Consider the following 26220-nt stretch of genomic DNA (forward strand, 5'->3'; position numbering starts at 1 on the left):
CCGGCCTCGTCCGAGGGCACCCGATGCCTTATATATCACCACATACAATAAAGTAAATTTTAATTTTTAATAATACCATTATTATTAGTAATGACATTCCCCAACCCTCAGCAAGATCTTACAGTGAACTGTGAAGATCCGACCAGTAGGTTTTCCGGATAACAACTAGGCAACTCTTCCTATCTGGGGATAGGGTGCCCCCGGCAGTGCATCTGGTACCACAATGCAGTAGCCTTTTTTGTAGTGGACTCTGAACGAGTGTCCACCGCGTAAGCCGAGATGACGTCCCGGGGCAGTTGAATGCCCAGGAAAAGGGCACTGTATTTTGTAAAGACATCAAAAGCTGTCCCCTTGTGGAATGTAAACTTCTAAACCGGCCACACAACAGCCAAGCACTCTTTTTCAGCTGCGGAGTAGCAGACTTCAGCTCCCTGGAGAGCTCTGGAGTTAAAAGCAATTGGCCTTTCTTCACTTTCAAGGCATTGCATCAGGTCAGCTCCCAAGCCCACATCATTGGCATCACAGTGAACCTGGAAACTGACCTGTGGAATGGGCTGTGCAAGGACTGACGGTGACTGCAGCAAGGCTTTCAGGTGGTCTTAGGTAGAATTCCACTCCCAGGGAACATCATACTTCCGATGATTTAGGGGAGCTGTAATGTCGGCTGGCCCGAGGGATGAATTTGTGGTACCAGCCAACCAAGCCATGAAATCTCTAGACACTTTGTAGGTCTGTGGTAGGAGGATATGCAGTTATCGCAGATATTTTCCTGGATCCACTTCCAATTCTTTGCCAGATACTGGGTGACCAAGGAAGGTGAGCAGATATTAAAGCCAGTGGCATTTCTGAAAACAAAATGTTGCCATCAAGGTACAAAAAACAGATCATTCCTCTCATCTCACCCAGGACTCTCTCCATTAAGCGCTGGAAGGTCAGTACAAATGGCATGACTTTGAACTGGTACAGGTCTAGATGTGTGATCATGGCAGTCTTTGGTTTGCTTTCCTCATGCATGGTGACTTACCAGTAGCCCCTATGTAGATCCAAGGAACTGAAATCTTTTGCACCTTGCAATACTCCAGGATCTCATGTATGAGGAGCACAGAATATGCGTCATGCTTGGAGAAACTGAGGCAGACAACAGCAGACAAGCGAACCCGCAGAACGGACCTTCAGGAGCCACTCCTATGGACCAGACACCCTTCATTGTTGTGACCTCTGGGCGAAAGACTGACAGTCCCGCATAGGTCTCTTCAGTCACAGACGACGTTGTTCCAGTCGAGAAGTCAGCATAGACTCGGACACTATCCGTGGTCAACACCAGACCTGTGCATTGAGGCCAATAATAAATTACAAAATAATTTTTAAAAAGTATCTATGTCGAGTGTGCAATACAACAAGGCTGCTTTTGTTTTGAAAAGCGTTATTTGTATTACTTCTGTGTGGACGTATGCTTGTGCGCGATTGTGAGTGAATGTCAACAGCGGCAATCACAAATTACATAACAAATTTAAAAAAACATCTATGTCGTGCGTGCAATACAACTGTGCTGCTTTTATTTTGAAAAGTGTTATTTATGAGCCTATGTCCGTGTGTAACCTGTGAGTGAAGGTGCACAGCGACAAGTGATGCCCGGTTACCCCCGAGACGCTAAAAAGAGTAAAGTTGATGACAAATGCCGTGTTTTCAACAAGACATGGACTGAAAAGTATTTCTTTACAGAAATTAAAGGTAAAGCCGTGTACTTAATTTGTGGTACACAGGTTGCTGTGTTTAAATAATATAATTTGAATCGCCACTACATGACGAAGCACAAGGAAAAATACCGGAATCTGTCTGATGAAGAGCATGCAAAGGAGGCTGATGCATTGATGGTAAAACTGCAAAACCAACAAGGACTTTTTTTCAAATTTCACATCTCCAGAGATGCAGCAGTCAGGACAAGTGTTGTCATTTGTCAAAAAATCGACAGAAAAAGTTAGGCGTTTTCTGATGGAGAGTTTATTAAGGAGTGCTTATTGGAGTCTGTTGAAGAGGGGCGCATTTGAGAACGTGTCACTCTCCTGACACACTGAAAAGAGGCATCGCTGGAAACTTGGATCTTCAGCTGAAGAACAGAACAGCAGACTTTGACTGTTTTTCGCTGGCTTTGGATGAGAGTTGCGATGTACGTGACACGGTAGACTTTCAAATCACGGAGGAGCTGGCAGCCATGCAGTCAATTACAGGGACAACCACAGAATCAAAGAGGTAAATGCGTGTTTGGGCATGTTAGGACTGAAATGGGACAAGCTGACAGGTGTGACAACAGATGGTTGTCCAAATGTGATGGGGAAAAATGTTGGACTTTTAAAGAGGATGCAGGATAAAGTGACAGAAATTGACATTTTTGTGTTGTATTATACATCAGGAAGTGTTGTGTAAGACAATGTTAAAAATAAAACCATCAAAAGCAATCTGCTTTTGTATGAAGTTAAGTTAGGTTAAATGAAATTATTATTATTAACATTATTATTATTATTATTTATCTTACGTTATATCAAAAATTATTTGAGCAAAATTTAATTGAAATATTGTCGGTGTGGCCCTCCAGCAGTGCTCGGGTTGCTCAAGCGGCCCCCCGGTAAAAATGAATTGCCCAACCCTGGTCAACGCTGACTGACGGAGGCCTTGAGTTCCAGAGATGGTTTGGAGTATAATTTCAGCGCTTTTGTTTTCCATTGGCAGAGCACCGAAAGTCACAGCCCACTTCTCAGTTTTTTTGACTGAATTTTAGTTCAAAAACGAAGTTCCAAAACTACCCGCATAATGAGGTGGGCAGGGTTATTTCAAGCAAAAAGCCTGTGAATCGCCTCCATCTTTTCCCCCCCTGCAGATAAGCAGACAACACGTAGCCTACTGCAAAAACAATGGAAAAGAGCAAGTTTTGGACACCGGAGAAAACCAATTATTTATTGGTTTATTGGGCATTTGCTAAGGTGCAGAAAAAACTGAAGACGGCAACAAGGAGGCACATTATTTTGGACGGCATAACGACAGAGATGGCTGCTGCAGGTTAGTGTGGGTCAGTTGACCAGATAAATAACAAAATTTAAAAAAATAAAAAAGACTAAAGGGATGCCTTTGTAACTGTTGTCACTTTCCCTATGTCTAGCATTAAAGATTACAGTTGGTAAAAAATGCGGCTGCTAGACTTATGACAAGAACAAGAAACTTTGATCATGTTACGCCTGTACTGGCTCACCTGCACTGGCTTCCTGTGCACTTAAGATGCGACTTTAAGGTTTGACTACTTACGTATAAAATACTACACGTTCTAGCGCCAGCTTATTTTGCCAGTTGTATTGTACCATATGTCCCGGCAAAAAAATCTGCGTTCAAAGAACTCCGGCTTATCAGTGATTCCCAGAGCCCAAAAAAAAAGTCTGCGGGCTATAGAGCGTTTCTGTTCGGGCTCCAGTACTCTGGAATGCCCTCCCAGTAACATTTAGAGATGCTACCTCAATAGAATCATTTAAGTTCCATCTTAAAACTAATTTGTATACTCTAGCCTTTAAATAGACCCCCTTTTTAGACTAGTTGATCTGCCTATCATCTTCCGCTTATCCGAGGTTGGGTCGCAGGGGCAACAGCCTAAGCAGGGAAACCCAGACTTCCCTCTCCCCAGCCACTTGGTCTAGCTCTTCCCGGGGGATCCCGAGGCGTTCCCAGGCCAGCCGGGAGACATAGTCTTCCCAACGTGTCCTGGGTCTTCCCCGTGGCCTCCTACCGGTTGGACGTGCCCTAAACACCTCCCTAGGGAGGCGTTCGGGTGGCATCCTGACCAGATGCCCGAACCACCTCATCTGGCTCCTCTCGATGTGAAGGAGCAGCGGCTTTACTTTGAGTCCCTCCCGGATGGCAGAGCTTCTCACCCTATCTCTAAGGGAGAGCCCCGCCACACGGCGGAGGAAACTCATTTTGGCCGCTTGTACCCATGATCTTATCCTTTCGGTCATGACCCAAAGCTCATGACCATAGGTGAGGATGGGAACGTAGATCGACCGGTAAATTGAGAGCTTTGCCTTCCGGCTCAGCTCTTTCTTCACCACAACGGATCGGTACAACGTCCGCATTACTGAAGACGCCGCACCGATCCGCCTGTCGATCTCACGATCCACTCTTCCCTCACTCGTGAACAAGACTCCTAGGTACTTGAACTCCTCCACTTGGGGCAGGGTCTCCTCCCCAACCCGGAGATGGCACTCCACCCTTTTCCGGGCGAGAACCATGGACTCGGACTTGGAGGTGCTGATTCTCATTCCGGTCGCTTCACACTCGGCTGCGAACCGATCCAGCGAGAGCTGAAGATCCCGGTCAGATGAAGCCATCAGGACCACATCATCTGCAAAAAGCAGAGACCTAATCCTGCGGCTACCAAACCGGAACCCCTCAACGCCTTGACTGCGCCTAGAAATTCTGTCCATAAAAGTTATGAACAGAATCGGTGACAAAGGACAGCCTTGGCGGAGTCCAACCCTCACTGGAAATGTGTTCGACTTACTGCCGGCAATGCGGACCAATCTCTGGCACTGATCGTACAGGGAACGGACCGCCACAATAAGACAGTCCGACACCCCATACTCTCTGAGCACTCCCCACAGGACTTCCCGAGGGACACGGTCGAATGCCTTCTCCAAGTCCACAAAGCACATGTAGACTGGTTGGGCAAACTCCCATGCACCCTCAAGAACCCTGCCGAGAGTATAGAGCTGGTCCACAGTTCCACGACCAGGACGAAAACCACACTGTTCCTCCTGAATCCGAGGTTCGACTATCCGACGTAGCCTCCTCTCCAGTACACCTGAATAAACCTTACCGGGAAGGCTGAGGAGTGTGATCCCACGATAGTTGGAACACACCCTTCTTAAAGAGAGGAACCACCACCCCGGTCTGCCAATCCAGAGGTACCGCCCCCGATGTCCACGCGATGCTGCAAAGTCTTGTCAACCAAGACAGCCCCACAGCATCCAGAGCCTTAAGGAACTCCGGGCGGGTCTCGTCCACCCCTGGGGCCTTGCCACCGAGGAGCTTTTTAACTACCTCAGCGACCTCAGCCCCAGAAATAGGAGAGTCCACCACAGATTCCCCAGGCACTGCTTCCTCATAGGAAGACGTGTTGGTGGGATTGAGGAGGTCTTCGAAGTATTCCTTCCACCTATCCACAACATCCGCAGTCGAGGTCAGCAGAACACCATCCGCACCATACACGGGGTTGATAGTGCACTGCTTCCCCTTCCTGAGGCGGCGGACGGTGGTCCAGAATCGCTTCGAAGCCGTCCGGAAGTCGTTTTCCATGGCTTCCCCGAACTCTTCCCATGTCCGAGTTTTTGCCTCCGCGACCGCTGAAGCTGCACACCGCCTGGCCTGTCGGTACCTGTCCACTGCCTCCGGAGTCCTATGAGCCAAAAGGACCCGATAGGACTCCTTCTTCAGCTTGACGGCATCCCCCACCGCTGGTGTCCACCAAGGGGTTTTAGGATTGCCGCCCCGACAGGCACCAACTACCTTGCGGCCACAGCTCCGATCTGCCGCCTCGACAATAGAGGTGCGGAACATGGTCCACTCGGACTCAATGTCCAGCACCTCCCTCGTGACATGTTCAAAGTTCTTCCGGAGGTGGGAATTGAAACTTTGTCTGACAGGAGACTCTGCCAGATGTTCCCAGCAGACCCTCACAATGCGTTTGGGCCTCCCAGGTCTGTCCGGCATCCTCCCCCACCATCGCAGCCAACTCACCACCAGGTGGTGATCGGTAGAAAGCTCCGCCCCTCTCTTCACCCGAGTGTCCAAAACATGAGGCCGCAAATCCGATGACACAACTACAAAGTCGATCATGGAACTGCGGCCTAGGGTGTCCTGATGCAAAGTGCACATATGGACACCCTTATGTTTGAACATGGTGTTTGTTATCGACAAACTGTGACGAGCACAAAAGTCCAATAACAAAACACCACTCGGGTTCAGATCCGGGCGGCCATTCTTCCCAATCACGCCTCTCCAGGTTTCACTGTCGTTGCCAACGTGAGCGTTGAAGTCTCCCAGTAGGACAAGGGAATCACCCGGGGGAGCACTTTCCAGTACTCCCTCGAGTGTTCCCAAAAAGGGTGGGTACTCTGAACTGCTGTTTGGTGCATAAGCACAAACAACAGTCAGGACCCGTCCCCCCACCCGAAGGCGGAGGGAGGCTACCCTTTCGTCCACCGGGTTGAACTCCAACGTACAGGCTTTGAGCCGGGGGGGAACAAGAATTGCCACCCCAGCCCATCGCCTCTCACTGCTGGCAACGCCAGAGTGGAAGAGGGTCCAATCCCTCTCGAGAGAAGTGGTTCCAGAGCCCTTGCTGTGCGTCGAAGTGAGTCCGACTATATCCAGCCGGAATTTCTCGACTTCGCGCACTAGCTCAGGCTCTTTCCCCCCCAGTGACGTGACGTTCCACGTCCCAAGAGCTAGCTTCTGTAGCCGAGGATCGGACCGCCAAGTGCCCTGCCTTCGGCTGTCGCCCAGCTCACAGTTGATCTGCCATTTATTTTATTTTCTCCTCTGCCCCCCCTCCACGAGGGAGAGGGGGGACGCATGTCTGGTGGCAATGGATGAAGTGCTGGCTGTCCAGAGTCAGGACCCGGGGTGGATCGCTCGCCTGTGCATCGGCTGGGGACCCGTCTCCGCTCGGGACGGTCTCCTGCTGGCCCCACCATGGACTGGACTCTCACTATTTTGTTAGGTCCACTATGAACTAGACTTTCATAATAGTATGTCAGACCCACTCGACGTCCATTTCATCCGGTCTCTCCTAGGGGGAGGGGGGTTACCCACATTTGCGGTCCTCTCCAAGGTTTATCATAGTCATTCTCATTGACGTCCCACTGGGTTGGGAGTTTTTCCTTGCCTTTATGTGGGCGCTGAACCTCGGACGTCGTTGTGGCTTGTGCAGCCCTTTTTAGACATTTGTGATTTACGGCTATATAAATGAACATTGATTAAATGATTGATTGAAAACAATGTCCGTCCGTCCATTCCATCCATCCATCCATCCATCCATCTATCCATCCAATTTCTACCACTTAATGAAAGCATAGCTGTGTTTGTATAAATATGTTATGTATGCATACTGTATGTACTGTATGCATACATAAAATATTTATACATATATACAGTATGTCAGTATGTATACATACATGTGTAGAAAATGGATAGCGAGGTCATCTGCATTGATTTCCCCATCGACCCATGCTAGAATGTCATAAAGGATTTAATTTATGAAAATGATGAAAAGTGTCGTGGAGAGGTCGCTTTATTCCATGATCTTTTTATGACTCTTGTGTGTTCTGTGTTGTACTCTGGCTTTTCTGTTTGTGAGGTACTGGCATTGTGATGATCCGTAGCCCGGATCATAATTTGTTTAAATTTAGGATTCCCTTGTTTCTTTTTCACCGCCACAGTTTTTTGTGTTCTTTGTTGCCAAAGGGTGCTGATTAAGTTCACCTGCTTCTGATTAGTGGTCGGGACGCTCTCCTGTTACCAGTCACTAATCAGAGAGCTATTTAGTCCTGCCTCTCGCCACACTCTGTTTGGCTGTTTTGTTTGCGTCATGCAACATGTTGGTTTCTGGCTCCTTATTCCTTTGCTACTTTATCTATAGTTTCCTGTCCCTATGTTTTGTATTCTTGCATACTTATGTTGATAAATCCCTTTTTTTACCTGTATGGTGCTTTCGTACGTCCATCTGCATCTTGGGGAAATGACCAGCTCATAACCATTTGACCCCATCGTAACAGGCATATCCTGTTGTACATGTGACCTGGGATTCCATATTGGTGTATTTATAGTTTTAGGCGGTTCTTCCAAAAGTTATAAATGCTTTTTCAAGGTCTATCCAGACATTTATAGTTTTGTTCTCAAGTGAAATATTTTGGGAAAGCTGTGTTCAAATAAACTTTATTTAAATTATATTTGAAGTTTTTGTACTACCATATTTTCCGGACCATGGTCTATTTTTTATCTTTTTATCATATATTAGGTGCACTGGATTATTAGGAACATTAAAGGAGTCATATTATTCTTTATTTTTTCTAAATGGAAAACACTTTACTTGTGGTCTACATAACATGTGATGGTGGCTCTTTGGTCAAAATGTTGCATAGATTATGTTTTACTGATCATCTTCAAGTCGCTTTCTGACCGTCGCTTCAGGATGCACCATTTTGTGGGCGGTCTTATTTACGTGGCTCACCTTCGGCACCGTCTTCCTCCCGTCATCGTTGTTGTAGCAGTGTAGCGTGCAAGGACGGGAGTGGCGGAAGTGTCAAAAGATGGAGCTGTTTAACTGTTAACTGTTTTAATGACATTCAGACTTTACTTCGATCGATAACGGAGCAGCGTCTACTCATCCGGAAACAAAAACTCCGGAAAACCGTCCGACTGGAAGTTTAATAACTAAAATTCCTTGGGTGAATAATGTAAACTCATTACACCGGTGTGTTTTAGCGCTTTCATGGAGAGTTTACTGACAGATATAAGTACGAAGTTTACAGTATTTTATATTACAAATGGCAACAGCGGAGGATTAAATTCACACAAGGTAGAGAAAAAGAAGATCAGCGACTACAGTGTCACCACAGACTACAAAGGCAGACCTGCGCAATTTTTCAGGATTTATGCAGATCCCAAATACGGATCAGCAGGTACCAGAAGGTAAGAACTGTTGGAAACAAAATGCCAGCTAATATGTCTTACCTTATACACACACCATAATAATACTCGTATGTTGAAGCACAGCACAATCCATCAAGCTGTGCGGCTTCGTAGCTTACCAAAGTCGTACTAAAACATTTTAAATAGATTTTTGAGCGCCGTGTGAAGATGTATATTTTCAATGGAACATATAAAATGTTGGTGTTGTTTACTTGAGTCATATTGCCATCATAGTGCAGCCTAAACGTATCTCTTATGTTTGACTGCCATCTACTGGTCACACTAATCATTACACCATGTACCATATAAACTAGCTTTGAGGTGGTTAAGCTTAATCAAACTTATTCCTTACATTAAGCACACCCGCTTATAAGGGGCACTATAGAGTTTTGAGGGGAAAGAAATATTTGAAGTGCGCCTTATAATCTGTAAAATACGATACTTAATAAAACCAATATAATAAGTTAAGGGACAGAATATATATATATATTTTTTGTAAAGGTAATTTAGACTACCTGGCTGCATTTGTGGTGTGTCTAATACAAACATAGCCTTTGTACCGCATCTGGTGAATTGGGATCTGGTCACCCCTGTTGGACCTTTCGGGGTAGGACGTTACTCTAGGACTAATTTAAATATATATGTAAACGCTACGGCCCACTGGTTCGCCTTCCCGGCTGCAGGGATGTGTCACGGACAAGTGTATGTGAAGAAGAAAGAAACAAAGTGGGTAAGGTTTGGACATGCATCAGTGGTCAAGCTGTACTGTACAAACGTACTTCCTGACATATTTGACATACACACACTCTAACCAGCAGGCTTCACAGTTTGAGAGATTTGCATATGGCTATCTATTTTACATTATTTGGCGTGACCTTCTCCACTCCCAACAAACACAAAGAAATCTGTCATTCTGCCTCAGTGCACAGACTTTACGCGCTGCAACGACTTCAGGCCGGACCGGATAGATGTCAAAACCTTCAGCTCTTTCAAAAAAGGAATCAAGGTGATATACACTATATTGCCAAAAGTATTTGGCCACATGCCTAGACTCACATATGAACTTGAAGTGCCATTCCATTTCTAACCCGTAGGATTCAATATCATGTTGGTCCACCTTTTGCAGCTTTTACAGTTTCAACTCTTCTGGGAAGGCTGTCCACAAGGTTGCAGAGTGTGTTTATAGGAATTTTCCACCAGCGCATTGGTGAGGTCACACACTGATGTTGGTCGAGAAGGCCTGGCTCTCAGTCTCCGTTCTAATTCATCCCAAAGGTGTTCTATCAGGTTCAGGTCAGGACTCTGTGCAGGCCAGTCAAGTTCGTCCACACAAAACTCTGTCATCCATGTCTTTATGAACCTTGCGTTGTTCACTGGTGCACAGTCATGTTCGCACAAGGTATGGAGCATGAAATTGTCCAAAATGTTTTGGTATCCTGGAGCATTCAAAGTACATTTCACTGGAACTAAGGGGCCAAACCCTTTGAATTTGAAAAAACAACCCCACACTATAATTCCTCTTCCACCAAATTTCACACTCGGCACAATGCACCGTTCTCCTGGCAACTGCCAAACCCAGACTTTTCCATTAGATCAGTGGCGACATGCTTTACACCAGTGGTCTCCAACCTTTTTGTATCCGTGGACCGGTCAACGCTTAATAATTTGTCCCGCGGCCCGGGTGGGGGTACGGGGGGTGTCCTTTTTTTTTTTTTTTTTTTTTTCCTGTGTCATGAAAAAGCGAGGTTTTTGTCATGAGAAGGGAGGTTTTTGTGGTTGGTGCACTAATTGTAAGTGTATATTGTGTTTTTTATGTTGATTTAATAAAAAAAAAAGTTTTTTTTTTTTTTTTAATAAAAGTTAATTAAAAAATTCTTCTGCGGCCCGGTGGTTGGGGACCACTGCTTTACACCACTGCATTCCACGCTTTGCATTGGACTCGGTGATGTATGGCTTAGATGCAGCTATTCGGCCATGGAAACCCATTCCATGAAGCTCTCTGTGTACTGTACGTGGGCTAATTGGAAGGTCACATGAAGTTTGGATCTCTGCAGCAACTGACTGTGCAGAAAGTCGGCGACATCTTTGCACTGTACGCTTCAACATCTGCTAACCCCTCTCTGTCAGTTTACGTGGCCTACCACTTTTGTGGTAGAGTTGCTGTTGTTCCCAAACTCTTCCATTTTCTTATAATAAAGCCGACCGTTGACTTTGGAATATTTACAAGCCAGGAAATTTTTACGACTGAATTTATTGCACAGGTGGCATCCTATGACGGTTCCACGCTGGAAATCACTAAGAGCGGCCCATTCTTTCAAAAATATTTGTAGAAACAGTCTCCACGCCTAAGTGCTTGATCATATACACCTGTGGTGATTAGGTGATGATAAATGCTTAGGACAGCTTATTCTGATCATTTGGATGGGTGACCAAATACTTTTGGCAATATAGTGTATTTTCCACATTGTACCAATACCCACTTTTCCTGAAATGCCACATTTTTCAAACCCAAATACCCTCTGATCTTGAAAATTCGGATGAATTGCACATTTTCAACCAATCCGAACCATTCCAACACCTACTTAATGGCCTAGTGCAGTGGTTCTCAAATGGGGGTACGCGTACCCCTGGGGGTACTTGAAGGTATGGCAAGGGGTACGTGAGATTTTTTTTCAAATATTTAAAAATAGCAGAAATTCAAAATTCCTTTATAAATATATTTATTGAATAATATTTCTACAAAATATGAATGTAAGTTCATAAACTGTGAAAAGAAATGCAACAATGCAATATTCAGTGTTGACAGCTAGATTTTGTGTGGACATGTTCCATAAATATTGATGTTAAAGATTTCCTTTTTTGTGAATAAATGTTTAGAATTAAGTTCATGAATCCAGATGGATCTCTATTACAATCCCCAAAGAGGGCACTTTAAGTTGATGATTACTTGTATATGTAGAAATCTTTATTTATAATTTTACAATACATTTTTATATCTTTTTTTCCAAATAGTTCAAGAAAGACCACTACAAATGAGCAATATTTTGCACTATTATACAATTTAATAAATAAGAAACTGATGACATAGTGCTGTATTTGACTTCTTTATCTCTTTTTTTCAGCAAAAAATATTTTGCTCTGATTAGGGGGTACTTGAATTTAAAAAATGTTCACAGGGGGTACATCATTGAAAAAAGGTTGAGAACCACTGGCCTAGTGGTTAGAGTGTCCGCCCTGAGATAGGTAGGTTGTGAGTTCAAACCGCGGCCGAGTCATACCAAAGACTATAAAAATGGGTCCCATTACCTCCCTGCTTGGCACTCAGCAACCAGGGTTGGAATTGGGGGTTAAATCACCAAAAATGATTCCCGGTCGTGGCACCGCTGCTGCCCACTGCTCCCCTCACCTCCCAGGGGGTGATCAAGGGAATGGGTCAAATGCGGAGGACAAATTTCACAACACCTAGTGTGTGTGTGACAATCATTGGTACTTCAATAATGTCCAAACATTCAGCTCACTCAAAACATTCAGGCCATCTACTTTTTTCACCGGAATTTTTAGTTTTTCTTGCCAAAAATCCAAATAAAGAGAATGTGATTTTTTTTCAACTTGTTCAAACCATTAAACATTCAAGCCAAGAATTTCAATTTTTCTTACGAAATTTCCCAATTTTACATACAGTATTTCTATTCCTTAGCAACAACTCACATTGCCTTCTTCAGGGACCATGTGTTATCTTACTACTGAAACCCACTACTACCCACCACGCAGTCTAATAGTTAATATATCAATGATGAAATATTAACATTGCAACACATGCCAATACGGCTGTGGCAGGGGGCGTGGTCAGCGCGTTCCCTGCGGATGGGGTGTGTGCAGAAATCGGTCATGAAGCAGCTGACAGGTGAGTGGATAATCTCAGCTGGAACGAGTTATCTAATCACCTGTTCCTTTATTAGCAGCGCGGGAGACCGTGATCGGGAGGAGGGACGACACGGAGGGGAGCGTGCTGAAAATCCAGAACCCAGAAGGACTCGAAAAGAGACTTGCAAGAGGGGCTGCAAAGCCTAATTGATTTGTGTAAATATTAAAAGTTATAAAAACCACTGAGTGAAGTGTGCGTAAGTCACTGATCCAGAAGACGCAGGTACGAGACCTGCTACAGTGGCACCCAACGTCAAAGAAACAAGGAAAAGATGTCGACACCAACCCCCCTGGAGGCGTTAGGTCAAGTCCTGTCAGAGGTCTCTGCGGCGAGCCGGCAGCAGACCAAGGTGCTGCAAGTGTTGATGGGCCGGGCGGACGCAGCAGGAGGCTCGACATCCATGAAGCGGATGGTGGAAGGGGAAGACCCGCAAACATTCCTGGAGGTGTTCGAGACGACGGCGGCAGCGTGCAAGTGGCCGGAGGAAGAATGGGGAGCGAGGCTGCTGCCGCTTCTGGCGGGGGAGGCACAGCGGGCGGCGTTGAGTCTCCCAGCGTCGGCCCGCACGCAATACACCAATCAGCGGCACGCCATCCTCGAACGGGTAGGCAGCAGGCCCGAGGATCATCGCCGGCAATTCCGGGCCATGAAGCTGGCGTCGGAGGGCCGGCCCTTCATCTTCTCTCAACGGCTGAGGGATGCCGCAACCAGATGGCTCCAGCCCAACGGCCAAGACCCCAAGATGCTGGAAGCAGTGGTACTGGAGCAGTTCCTGGACGGCATCCCAGCGAGAACATCCGCGTGGGTCAGGTACCACAGTCCGCCGGATGTCCAAACCGCGGTGAGGCTGGCGGGGAGCACCTGGTGGTGCACCGGGAGGCAACGCCGACGACCGCCAGGAAAACCCCCCCGACACATCGACGACAACTCGCCCCACGGTGGGGGGGGAGCAAGTCAGGAAAGACGGGGAGGGCCCTGGCCGGACTACAGGGGGCCAGCGAGCAGGGTCCCGGCGCTGCTGAAGGGGGGCTTCCCTCGCGGAGTGCACCTCAAACGCCAGGGCCGGTGTGCTGGGGGTGCGGACAACCGGGGCACCTGCGCCGGGAGTGCACCGTGATGGAGGTGGGGCAGGTGTTGCGGGTTGTCGGACCTCCAGCACCCGCCCCCGATATGGGAGGGACGTACTGCGTACCAGTAAGGATACAGGGGAGTACATACCGGGCGATGGTTGATTCGGGTTGCAGGCAGTCTATGACCCACCCAAACCTGGTTCGAACCGGGGCTTCAGGGCAGGCAACACGGATAAAAATACGGTGTGTGCATGGGGATATACACGAGTATCCGATGGTGCCAGTGGAAATTTTATATCAAACCCAAAAGCATAGAGTTAAGGTTGTCGTAAGCGCGCAACTTACGCACCCTATGGAACGAATGGGCCGGGATTTAATCATTTGGTGACACGATGTGGAGGGGTGCGTTCACGGACAGTAGGCAAGGGGAGTATCCGCGCCGTTTTCAGCGGCAACGCAGTTTCATCCAGGAATGCCGAGCGGGAACCGGTGGGGGCTTCGCGGGAGGGCCCCCCGATGGCAACCTACGGAGGATTTTCCCCTCGAGCAGGCCCGTGATGAAACCTTGCGCGAGGCCTGGGATCAGGTCGATTTTGTGGACGGTCAGCTGGTGCGCCCGGGGAAAGCGCGGGTATTCCCTCATTTTTCCATTATTAGAGACAGACTGTATCGAGTGGGCCGTGACACGCAAACCGGGGAAGAATACACCCAATTGTTGGTGCCGAAATACCGCCGGGAAATGGTTTTCCAGGCGGCACACTTCAATCCCATGTCTGGCCATTTAGGATATGATAAAACACTTAATCGGGTCATGGTCCGATTCTATTGGCCGGGCCTCCTTGCAGACATACGCCGATGGTGCGCGGCCTGCCCAGACTGCCAGCGGGTGAACCCCGCGGCCATTCCAAAGGCGCCTTTACACCCATTACCACTCATGGAGGTCCCGTTCGAAAGAATTGGGATGGACCTCATCGGACCATTTAACCCGAGCACACGGGGATCCCGTTTTGTGTTAGTTCTGGTGGTTTACGCAACGCGGTATCTTGAAGCAGTGCCGCTGCGCTCCATCTCTGCCAAGAGTGTGGCGCAAGCACTCTTCACGGTCATTTCCCCCGTCGGGATCCCGAAAGAGATTTTGACGGACCGGGGCACGTCCTTTATGTCACGCACGATAAAGGAACTTTACGGGTTACTGGGGATTAAGTCCATCCGCACCAGCGTATACCATCCACAAACGGGCGGGCTGGTGGAGAGATTTAATAAAACGCTTAAATCCATGATCCGTAAATTTATGCACGAGATCAAACAAAATTGGGATAAATGGTTGGACCCACTAATGTTTGCGATGCGGGAGGTACCTCAGGCCTCCCTCGGTTTTGCACCGTTCGAGTTGCTGTACGGCCCAAGGCCCCGCGGAGTATTGGACGTCATTAAGGAAAGCTGGGAGGACGGTCCAAGCTCCAGCAAAAATGAGATTCAATACGTCTTGGACATGCGGGCAAAACTCCACAAGGTGGGGCACTTGTCACGTGAAAATTTGCCCTTACCCAAGAGCGTCAACAGCGCACGTATAATAAGCAGGCCCAACTGCGTAAATTTTCACCGGGAGAAAAAGTGCTTGTGTTGCTTCCAACGTCAAGCTCCAAATTACTTGCAAAGTGGCAAGACCCTTTGAGGTCACACGGCAAGTGGGGGATGTCGATTATGAGGTCCGGCGCTCGGACCGACGCGAAGACACCCAAATCTACCATTTGAAACTGCTGAGGGCATGGAGAGAGGCCGAGCCTGTCGCCATGGTAACAGTAGAGGGGGGGGGGGGCGGAGGATTTTGGGCCAGAGAGCCCGCGCTCTGGCCCAACCCCTCAGCTTCCCTGTGATGACCAGCTCACATTGGCGCAGAGAGCGGAGGTGGCTGAATTACAGCAGCGCTACTCAGATGTGTTCTCCTCTCGGCCCGGTCGCACGGATCTTGTCCGACATCACATAGAGACCAGCCCGAGGGTTACGGTGCGGTCTCGGCCATGTCGGCTGCCCGAACACAAACGTAAAGTGGTTCGGGAAGAAATAAAAACTATGCTTGAGTTGGGGGTGATAGAAGAATCCCACAGCGCATGGTGCAGTCCCATTGTCTTAGTAGGGAAGAAGGATGGGACTGTGCGGTTCTGTGTGGATTACCGCAGGGTGAATGACATTTCACGTTTTGACGCGTACCCAATGCCTCGGGTCGACGAGCTCCTAGATCGGCTGGGTACGGCTAGTTTTTTTACGACACTGGATTTGACGAAGGGCTACTGGCAGATTTCCTTGTCTCCAAAGTCCCGAGAAAAAAACGGCCTGTGCCACTCCGGAAGGTTTGTACCAATTTGTGACACTTCCGTTTGGCTTGTTCGGTGCGCCGGCCACGTTCCAGCGCCTCATGACCGGGTGCTACGACCCCATGCGGCATACAGAGTAGCAGCTGGGAACAGCACATGCGGCGGGTGGGGGCGGTGCTCGAGTCCCTGAGGCGGGCGGGGCTCACCGCCAAACCCGGCGAAGTGCACTGTTGGCCGGAGGGGAGGTGCAGTATCTGGGGTACCACTTGGGGGGGGGCAGGTGCGGCTCCAAGTGGACAAAACGGCGGCTATTGCGGCCTGTCCACCTCCCAAGACAAAAAAGGAGGTGAGGCAGTTTTTGGGGTTGGCAGGCTATTACCGCCGGTTCATTCCCCAGTTTGCGGACTGGACCACCCCACTGACTGACCTCACCCGAAAGGGTGCTCCAGAACTGGTTCAGTGGATGGAGCAGTGCCAGCGGGCGTTTGAGAAGGTGAAAACAGCACTCTGAGGAACCGGTACTGCACATGCCAAAATTTGACATCCCTTTTTGTCTGCAGGCGGACGCGTCGAGCCGGGGACTGGGGGCGGTGCTGTCCCAGCTGGTGGAGGGCGTAGACCGCCCCTTACTCTACATCAGCCGAAAGCTGTCGGACCGGGAGGCGAGGTACAGCACAGTGGAGAGGGAGTGCCTCGCCATCTGGTGGGCGGTGGGAGCCCTCCGCTACTACCTGCTGGGGCGCGCCTTCAGTCTCTACTCAGACCACAAACCACTACAATGGCTCCACCGCATGAAGGACGCCAATGCGGGGATCACCCGGTGCTACCTGGCGTTACAACCCCACAACCCTACAATTTCCGGGTGGTCCACAGGCCGGGCGCGCAGATGGCCGTGGCCGACTTCCTCTCTCGCCCAGGGGAGGGGGGAGTGGATGCGGCCGGACGGGTGCCCGGCCTGAGTCCGGCGGTGGATGCATATGGCAGGGGGCGTGGTCAGCGTGTTCCCTGCGGACGGGGTGTGTGCAGAAATCGGTCATGAAGCAGCTGACAGGTGAGTGGATAATCTCAGCTGGAACGAGTTATCTAATCACCTGTTCCTTTATTAGCAGCGCGGGAGACCGTGATCGGGAGGAGGGACGACACGGAGGGGAGCGTGCTGAAAAGCCAGAACCCAGAAGGACTCGAAAAGAGACTTGCAAGAGGGGCAGCAAAGCCAAATTGATTTGTGTAAATATTAAAAGTTGTAAAAACCACTGAGTGAAGTGTGCGGAAGTCACTGATCCAGAAGACGCAGGTACGAGAGCTGCTACAACGGCCTTTTTAGTTTACTAAATTGCAATTGTAAATTTCCCGGGAGTTTCGTCTTGGAAATGTCGTGTAATGATGACGTCATCGGCGGTCACTCGTGGTCGAGTATGACTGTCCTCCTTCCTGGTCCTTATGGGTCTTCACGTGGGCGTGGAGGCCGATTCTGGACCCGATTATTCTTGGGCAATGTGGACAAGGGAATGTAGTGGTGGTGGGTTTGGGTTTGGCCTGTTTGGTGGATGCCCTCTCCTTTCTTAGTCTGCGCTTGTCTTGTGCAGCATGGCGGAGGTCGTCATTATATTGCGCGACACCCTTATGGACAAGGTTTCTCCACATCGTCCTGTCTGTTGCCTTGACTTCCCAAGACTTAAGGTCTATGCGACACTTTGTCAGGTTTGCCTTGATGTTGTCCTTATCTCTCTTCTTTTGACCTCCCGGGGCCCGTTTCCCTTCAACAAGCTGGGAATAAAGGACTTGTTTTGGGAGGCGAGACTCAGGCATGCGGACTACATGGCCAGTCCACCTGAGTTGGTTTCGGGCAATCGTGGCAGTGATGGTGGGCAAGCCAGCCTCCTCCAGGACGCTGGTGTTGGTGCGTCGGTCCTCCTAGCTGATCCTGAGGATTTTTCTGAGACATCTTTGATGGTAGGTCTCGAGTGCCTTTAAGTGCCTGCTGTAGGTGGTCCAGGCTTCTGACCCATACATAAGGGTCGGTAGCACGACTGCTTTGTAGACCAGGATTTTGGTATTTGCTTGGAGGTCACGGTTCTCGAAGACTCGCTTCCTCAGCCTTGAAAAGGCCCCGCTGGCACAGCTGAGGTGGTGGTGAATTTCATCGCCAATGACAGCTTTAGATTACAGGAGGCTCCCGAGATATGGGAAGTGGTCCACATTTTCCAGTCGGATTGTTTGGTGGTGGTTGGTGGAGGATTTGGGTTTTCTTTATATTGACTGCAAGACCAAGATGTTTGTATGCCTTCGCAAAAGCAGACAGAGTGCACTGTAGGTCCTCTTCTGAGAGGGCTACGAGGGCATTATCGTCTGCATACTGCAGCTCCATGATGGATATGGTGGTGGTTTGACCTTTAGCCCTGAAACGGTTGATGTTGAGGAGTTGACCGTCGGTTCTGTACATTATTTCGACTCCCTGGGGCAGATGTATGTTTGTGAGATGGAGGATAGGAGCAACAAAAATGGAGAATAGTGTTGGAGCGATGACACATCCCTGTTTTACACCTGTGTCTATCCTAAAGGGTTCTGTTTCATCTCCACTGCCACTGAGCACTGTGGCTGACATGTTATCATGTAGTAGTCTCAGTACCCGGATGTATTTGTCTGGGCAGCCAATCTTGGACAGAACCAGCCAAAGGGCCTGACGGTTAACCGAGTCGAAGGCTTTGGTGAAGTCTATGAAGGCCATGTATAGTGATTGGTTTTGTTCCCGGCATTTTTCTTGCAGTTGTCGTGCGATGAAAATCATGTCTGTGGTGCCTCTGCTTGGACGAAATCCACTCTGAGACTCAGGAAGCACGCTTTCTGACAGGGGGGTGAGTCTGTTGGCCAAAACCCGAGCGAGTGCTTTCCCTATGGTGCACAGGAGAGAGATGCCACGGTAATTCCCACAGTCTGCCTTGTCTCCTTTCTTAAATATGGAGACAATTAGGGTATCTCTGAGCTGTGCTGGGATTTCCTCTTCTTCCCATATTTTGAGAAACAGGGCATGGATGTGCTTGGTAAGATGGGGTCCGCCTTTCTTCAGGACCTCTGCTGGAATGCCATTGGGCCCAGCAGCCTTGTTGTTCCTCATCATCCCAATGGCATCCTACAGCTCATCCAAGGTAGGTGGTTCTCCCATGCTTTCATCTGTGGGTTGTTGTGGGAGTTGGTCAAGAGCCTCCATCTCAGGTATAGTGTCCCTGTTTAAGAGGTCCTTATAGTGTTCTTTCCACCTGTTTGAAATTGCGTCTTTGTCCTTCAGCAGCAGCAGACCATCCTTTGAGCGAAGGGGGGTTAGGCTGGGACCATACACCGATCTTGTGGCATCGAAGAAGCCTCTTGTGTCTCCAGAGTCAGCAAGCCTCGATCTCTAGAGCCTTCTTTGTCCACCACTGGTTCTTCAGTTTTCTAACCTGTGTTTGGACAGCTGCCTTCGCTTTGGCATGGGCTATTCTTTTCATTTGGCAGTGGATGTTGTTTTGCCGGGGCTTCACGGTGGCAGAGGGGTTAGTGCGTCTGCCTCACAATACGAAGGTCCTGCAGTCCTGGGTTCAAATCCAGGCTCGGGATCTTTCTGTGTGGAGTTTGCATGTTCTCCCCGTGAATGCGTGGGTTCCCTCCGGGTACTCCGGCTTCCTCCCACTTCCAAAGACATGCACCTGGGGATAGGTTGATTGGCAACACTAAATTGGCCCTAGTGTGTGAATGTGAGCGTGAATGTTGTCTGTCTATCTGTGTTGGCCCTGCGATGAGGTGGCGACTTGTCCAGGGTGTACCCCGCCTTCCGCCCGATTGTAGCTGAGATAGGCGCCAGCGCCCCCCGCGACCCCGGAAGGGAATAAGCGGTAGAAAATGGATGGATGGATGTTGTTTTGCCAAGTGATGAAAGCTTGCCGCTTTTTGTCAATTAGTTGCTGGATCTCAGTGTCGTTCTCAGCAAACCAGTCTTGATGTCTACGCTTTTTGAGACCAAGGATATTTTTGCAGGATTTCATTATGGCAGTCGAAAGTGTGCTCCAGTGTGTTTCCGTATGCTCTTGGTACTGTTTGGGCAACGCTGCGCTGAAGGCCTCCTGCAGTTGTTATTGGTAGGTGGTGTCACTCAACAGCTCGATGTTAATTCTTGGCCGGCACTGTCTTTTCTGCATCCGTCTTTTCTGCATTAAGCTGATGGACATGATGGAGCGAATGAGCCGGTGATCGGTCCAGCAGTCGTCTGCACTGCTCATTGCTCTGGTGTTTAGGACGTCGCGACGGTCTTTAGAGCGGACAATAACGTAGTCAATGAGATGCCACAGTTTGGAGCGAGGGTGCATCCATGATGTTTTGAACTTGGTTTTCTGACGGAAAAGTGTGTTGGTGATGACCAGGTTGTGCTCAGAGCGCTTAGTTAGCAGTAGTGTGCCATTAGAGTTTGTATTTCCGACGCCTTCTCTCCCCAGCGTACCCCTCCATAGGTGGTGGTTTCGTCCCACTCTGGCGTTGAAGTCTCCGAGCAGGATTAACTTGTCCTCCTTGGGGATTTCAGATAGAACTTTGTCCAGGTCACCATAAAAGGCCTCCTTAACTTCAACCTGTGGATCAAGGGTTGGTGCATAGGCACTAACGACCGTGGCCATATAACTGCTACCAAGCATAAGGCGTAAGGTCATTAGGCGCTCGCTGATGCCCACAGGGAGTTCATGGAGGTGGTTGATGAGGCAGTTCTTAATAGCAAAACCCACACCGTGGATTTGTGGCTCATTTGCAGGTTTTCCTTTCCAAAAGAAAGTAAATCCGCCTTTTTCTTCCTTCAGCTGCCCTTCGTCGGCCAGTTGGGTCTCGGAGAGGGCTGCGATGTCGATCTGGAACTTCCTTAGCTCTCTGGAGATGATGGCAGTCCGCCTTTCAGGTCGATCGCATGCTTGGTTGTCCGTGAGGGTTTGCACGTTCCAGGCTCCAATGTGTAATTTATATTTTCTTAGTTTCTGACCGCATGGTGGTGATCCCTCTGGATGCGGTATTCCAGACAGGATGTTGCGAGGCATGCTATTTTTGGGGTACCTTTTCTAACCCCCTCCCCTACTGGGGTGAGCAGAGTGGATCCTGAATAGGGCTGCTCAGTCATGGGTGCAGCTGCCGAGAAGCTCTTCTGCCTCAGTCCATGAGCTTAACGACTGAATCTAACACCCACGGCCTGTGTGCCAGGTTGTGGCTAGAGACTGCCAGACTTCACTGTCCTGCCCCCGTTACCACTTCCCGGTCGCCAAAGGACTTTGAAGTATCCGGGATGTAAAATGGATGGGTTCCCATTCGGGAGGACGCCTACGCGTGACGTCTTTTAGCGTGGAGAGACTGATGCCCCTTCAGCCACCACACGGTCCTTGGCAGAGAGGGGCCTTGATCCAGTGGCATGGATCCATGACGACTGGAGACCGCCCTCTGTTGCAGCCTTCATCCGCCTTCAGTGTCATCCTCCGCCACTTCCACCGTTGGGGTCTGATGACGTGTACGCAGGACGTCACGCGTTTTTAGGAAGTATGAGCGCTGCACACACACACAGCTAAAAGTTGTCTGCTTTAACGGCATAATTACACAGTATTTTGAAGATCTGTGTTGCTGAATCTTTTGCAATTTGTTCAATTAATATTGGAGAAGTCACAGTAGAAAGATGGAGTTGGAAAGCTTTAGCCTTTAGCCACACAAACACACGGTGATTCCTTATTTAAAATTCCCGGAGCTGAAACTTTACTATGGATCAGAGGGCGGTCAAGCAAACATGTATCCTGACCAAATGTCAACCAGCAGGTTTCGGTGAGAAAATTGTGGTTAAAAAGTCGCCACTTACCGGAGAAAAGCCGAGCTTGTGCCGTCCGTACAGCTGCCGTCGACTCCCCTGAGACATGGCGTCAAGACACCCGTGGAGACACCCTTCCGACTATCAGGTAATATTAAACTCACTAAAACACTAGCAACACAATAGAAAGATAAGGGATTTCTCAGAATGATCCTAGTAAATGTGTCTAAAAACATCGGAATACGTCCCAATGCTATCGTGTTTTTTTTATAACTCTTTTTTTTTTTTTTGTAGTCCATCGCTATCAATATCCTCAAACACGAATTTTTCATCCTCGCTCAAATTAATGGGGAAATTGTTGTTTTCTCGGTCCGAATAGCACTTTTTGTTGGAGGCTCCTATTAAAATCAATGTGAATATGTGAGTGTGGAGATCCTCGTCCTTGATCCTCCGTTCCCTACCCGGAAACACCACGCCTGGTTCAGTGGTTTCAATTGTTTTAATGGTTTTTCACAATATGACAATGTTCAACAGTCTTTTAGCTTTTCAGCTTTTGTACACTATCTTTTCGGCTTGCTTTTCTCGTCTGGCACTCCCCCTCTCGGTTGCCAGTCTCCTCATGGATTCCAAGGCTGCTAATAAAGGAAACAGGTGATTAGATAACTCGTCCCAGCTGAGGTATCTGCTCACCTGATTGCTGCTTCACGACCGGCTGCCGCACATGCTCCGCCCGCAGCGGACGCGTAGGACACGCCCCTCTCCACATGCCTCCACCGCCTGATTCAGGCCGGGCAGCCGTCCGGCCGCGGCCACTCCTCCCCCCCTCCCCAGGGCGAGAGAGGAAGTCGGCCACGGCCATCTGACTCCCCGGCTTGTGGACCACCCAAAAGTTATAAGGCTGCAGCGCCAGGTACCATCGGGTGATCCTCGCATTGGAATCCCTCATGCGGTGGAGCCACTGGAGCGGTTTGTGGTCCGAATAGAGGCTGAAGGTGCGCCAGAACAGGTAGTAACGGAGGGCCCCCACCGCCCACCGGATGGCGAGGCACTCCCTCTCCACCGTGCTGTACCTTGCCTCCCAGTCCGACAACTTATGGCTGAGATATAATACGGGGCGGTCGACCCCCCCCCCCCCCCCCACCTGCTGGGACAGTACCGCCCCCAGCCCCCGACTCGACGCGTCCGCCTGCAGACAGAAAGGGATTTCAAAATTAGGCATGTGCAGCACCGGCTCCTCACAAAGTGCTTTTTTTACCTTCTCAAACTCCTGCTGGCACTGTTCCGTCCACTGGACCAGTTCCGGAGCACCTTTTCGGGTGAGTCAGTTAATTGACCAGTCCAATCCGCGAACCGCAGAATGAACCTCCGGTAGTACCCTGCTAGTCCCAAAAACTACCTCACCTCTTTTTTTGTCTTGGGAGGTGGACAGGCCGCGATCGCCGCTGTTTTGTCCACCTGTGGCCGCACCTTCCCCCCCCCAAGTGGTACCCCAGATACTGTACCTCCCTCCGTCCAACCACGCACTTCGCCGGGTTGGCAGTGAGCCCCGCCCACCTCAGGGACTCGAGCACCGCCCCCACACGCTGCATGTGTTGTTCCCAGCTGTCACTCTGGATGATGACATCATCCAAGTACGCAGCCGCGTATGCAGCGTGGGGCCGCAGCACCCGGTCCATGAGACGCTGGAACGTGGTAGGCGCACCGAACAAGCCGAACGGAAGTGTTACGAACTGGTACAAACCGTCCGGAGTGGAGAAGGCCGTTTTTCCCCTGGACTCTGGTGATAAGGGAATCTGCCAGTAGCCCTTAGTTAAATCCAGTGTGGTGAAAAAATTAGCAATGCCCAGTCGATCAAGGAGCTCGTCGACCCAGGGCATTGGGTATGCGTCAAAACGTGACTGATCATTCACCCTGCGGTAATCTACACAGAAACGCACGGTCTCATCCTTTTTCCCAACCAAAACAATGGGACTGCACCATGCGCTGTGAGATTCTTCTATCACTCCCATATCAAGCATTTTTTTTAATTCCTCTCGCACAACTTTACGCTTGTGTTCGGGGATCCTATATGGCCAAGATCGCACCGTAATCCCCGGGCTAGTCTCAATGTGGTGTCGGATGAGATTCGTGCGGCCGGGCCGCGGGGAGAACACGTCAGAAAAGCGCCGCTGTAACTCAGCTACCTCCGCCGGCTGTGCCAATGTGAGCTGGTTGTCACAGAAAAGCGGAGGGGTGGGTCCAGAGTGCGGGACCTCTGGCCCCAACTCCTCTTCCTCCTTCACCACCGTGGCCATGGAAACAGGTTCCACCTGTCTCCATGCCTTCAGCAGATTAATATGATATAATTGTGTGTTCCCCCCGACGGTCCGAGCGCCGAACCTCGTAGTCCACATCACTCACTTGCCGTGTGACCTCAAAGGGTCCTTGCCACTTTGCCAGTAATTTAGAGCTTGAAGTTGGAAGCAATACAAGCACTTTTTCTCCCGGTGTAAATTTACGCAGTTGGGTTCCCCGGTTATACGTGCGCTGTTGACGCGCTTGAGCACGGAGCAAATTCTCGCGTGACAAGTGCCCCACCTGGTGGAGTTTTGCTCGTATGTCAAGGACGTATTTTATTTCATTTTTGCTGGAGCTTGGACTCAACCCCCAGCTTTCTTTAATAACGTCCAAGACTCCGCGGGGCCTCCAGCCATACAATAACTCAAACGGTGAAAAACCAAGCGAGGCCTGAGGTACCTTCCGCATCGCAAACATGAGGGGATCCAACCATTTATCCCAATTTTGTTTGTCCTCGTGCATAAACTTACGGATCATTGTTTTCAGCATTTTATTAAGCCACTCCACCAGCTCATCCGTTTGCGGATGATACACGCTGGTGCGGATCGATTTTATCCCCAATAATCCGTACAGTTCTTTTATTGTGCGCGACATAAAGGACGTGCCCTGGTCGGTTAGGATCTCTTTCGGGATCCCAACCCGGGAAATGACCTTAAACAGCGCTTGCGCAACATTTTTGGCGGAAATAGAGCGCAGCGGCACTGCCTCGGGATAGCGCGTTGCGTAATCCACTAGGACTAAAACAAAGCGATATCCCTGTGTGCTCGGGTGAAATGGTCCGATGAGGTCCATGCCCATTCTCTCAAAGGGGGACCTCTATAAGGGGTAATGGGCGTAATGGTGCCTTTGGAGTGGCCGCTGGATTCACCAGCTGGCAGTCCGGGCAGACGGCGCACCAGCGGCGCACACCCGCCCGGAGGCCTGGCCAATAAAAACAGACCATGACCCGATTAAGTGTCTTGTCATATCCCATATGTCCAGCCATCGGGTTCATATGCGCCGTCTGGAAAACCATTTCCCGGTGGCGTTTTGGCGCCAACAACTGGGTGCATTCCTCCCCAGTTTGCATGTCACGGGCCACTCGGTAAGGTCTATCTCTGATTACTGAAAAATGAGGGAATACCCGCGCTTTTCCCGGGCGCACCAGCTGACCGTCAATATAGTCGACCTGGTCCCAGGCCTCGCGCAAGGTTTCATCACGGGACTGTTCGAGGGGAAAGTCCTCCGTAGGCGCCCATCGAGGTGCCGGGGGGGGCCTCCCGCAAAGCCCCCGCCGGTTCTCACTCGGCACTCCCGGATGAAACCGCGTCGCCACTCAGAACAGCGTGAATACTCCCCTCTCCTACTGTCCGTGAACGCACCCCCATACATTCTGCCAATAAATCATTGAACCCCGGCCAATTCGTGCCCAAAATTACGGGGTGCAGGAGGTGCGTACTTAAAGCTACCTCGACTTTATGTTTTTGTTTGCCATATGCAATTCCACTAATACCATTGGATATTTGTGCACATCCCCATGAATACACCTGATCCTCACCCATGTTGCTTGCCTCAAAACCCCGGGCCGAACCAGATTCTGGTGGATCAAGGACTGTTTACAGCCCGAATCCACCATCGCCCGGTATGTACCCCCTTGTAACCTTACCGCTATACGGTACGTCTCTCCCCGATCGGGCCCGGGTGCTGGAGGCCCGACAACCCGCAGCACCTGCCCCACCTCCATCAGGGAGCACTTCCTGCGCACGTGACCGGGCTGTCCGCACCCCCAACACACCGGGCCCGGCGTTTGAGTTGCACTTTGCGAGGGAAGCCCTCCATCTGCAGCGCTGGCACCCTGTAACATAAAAACACAGGCAGGTTTGTCATATTCCCGTGTCCCCCCTTTTGTGTTGTGTGTGTGTATGTGGGTGTATGTGTGTGCATTTTGGGTTGTGTCCGCCTGGGGAACCTGTCCGTGGTGCCCGGGCGATTTTGCTTTCTCCACCGCCCCCCATCGCGGGGCGAGTCGACGGCGGGTTGCTGCAGCGGGTCCCGTGGCCA

The sequence above is a fragment of the Nerophis ophidion genome, linkage group LG20 (genome assembly GCF_033978795.1).
Source record: "Nerophis ophidion isolate RoL-2023_Sa linkage group LG20, RoL_Noph_v1.0, whole genome shotgun sequence".
NCBI classification, from domain to species: Eukaryota; Metazoa; Chordata; class Actinopteri; order Syngnathiformes; family Syngnathidae; genus Nerophis; species Nerophis ophidion.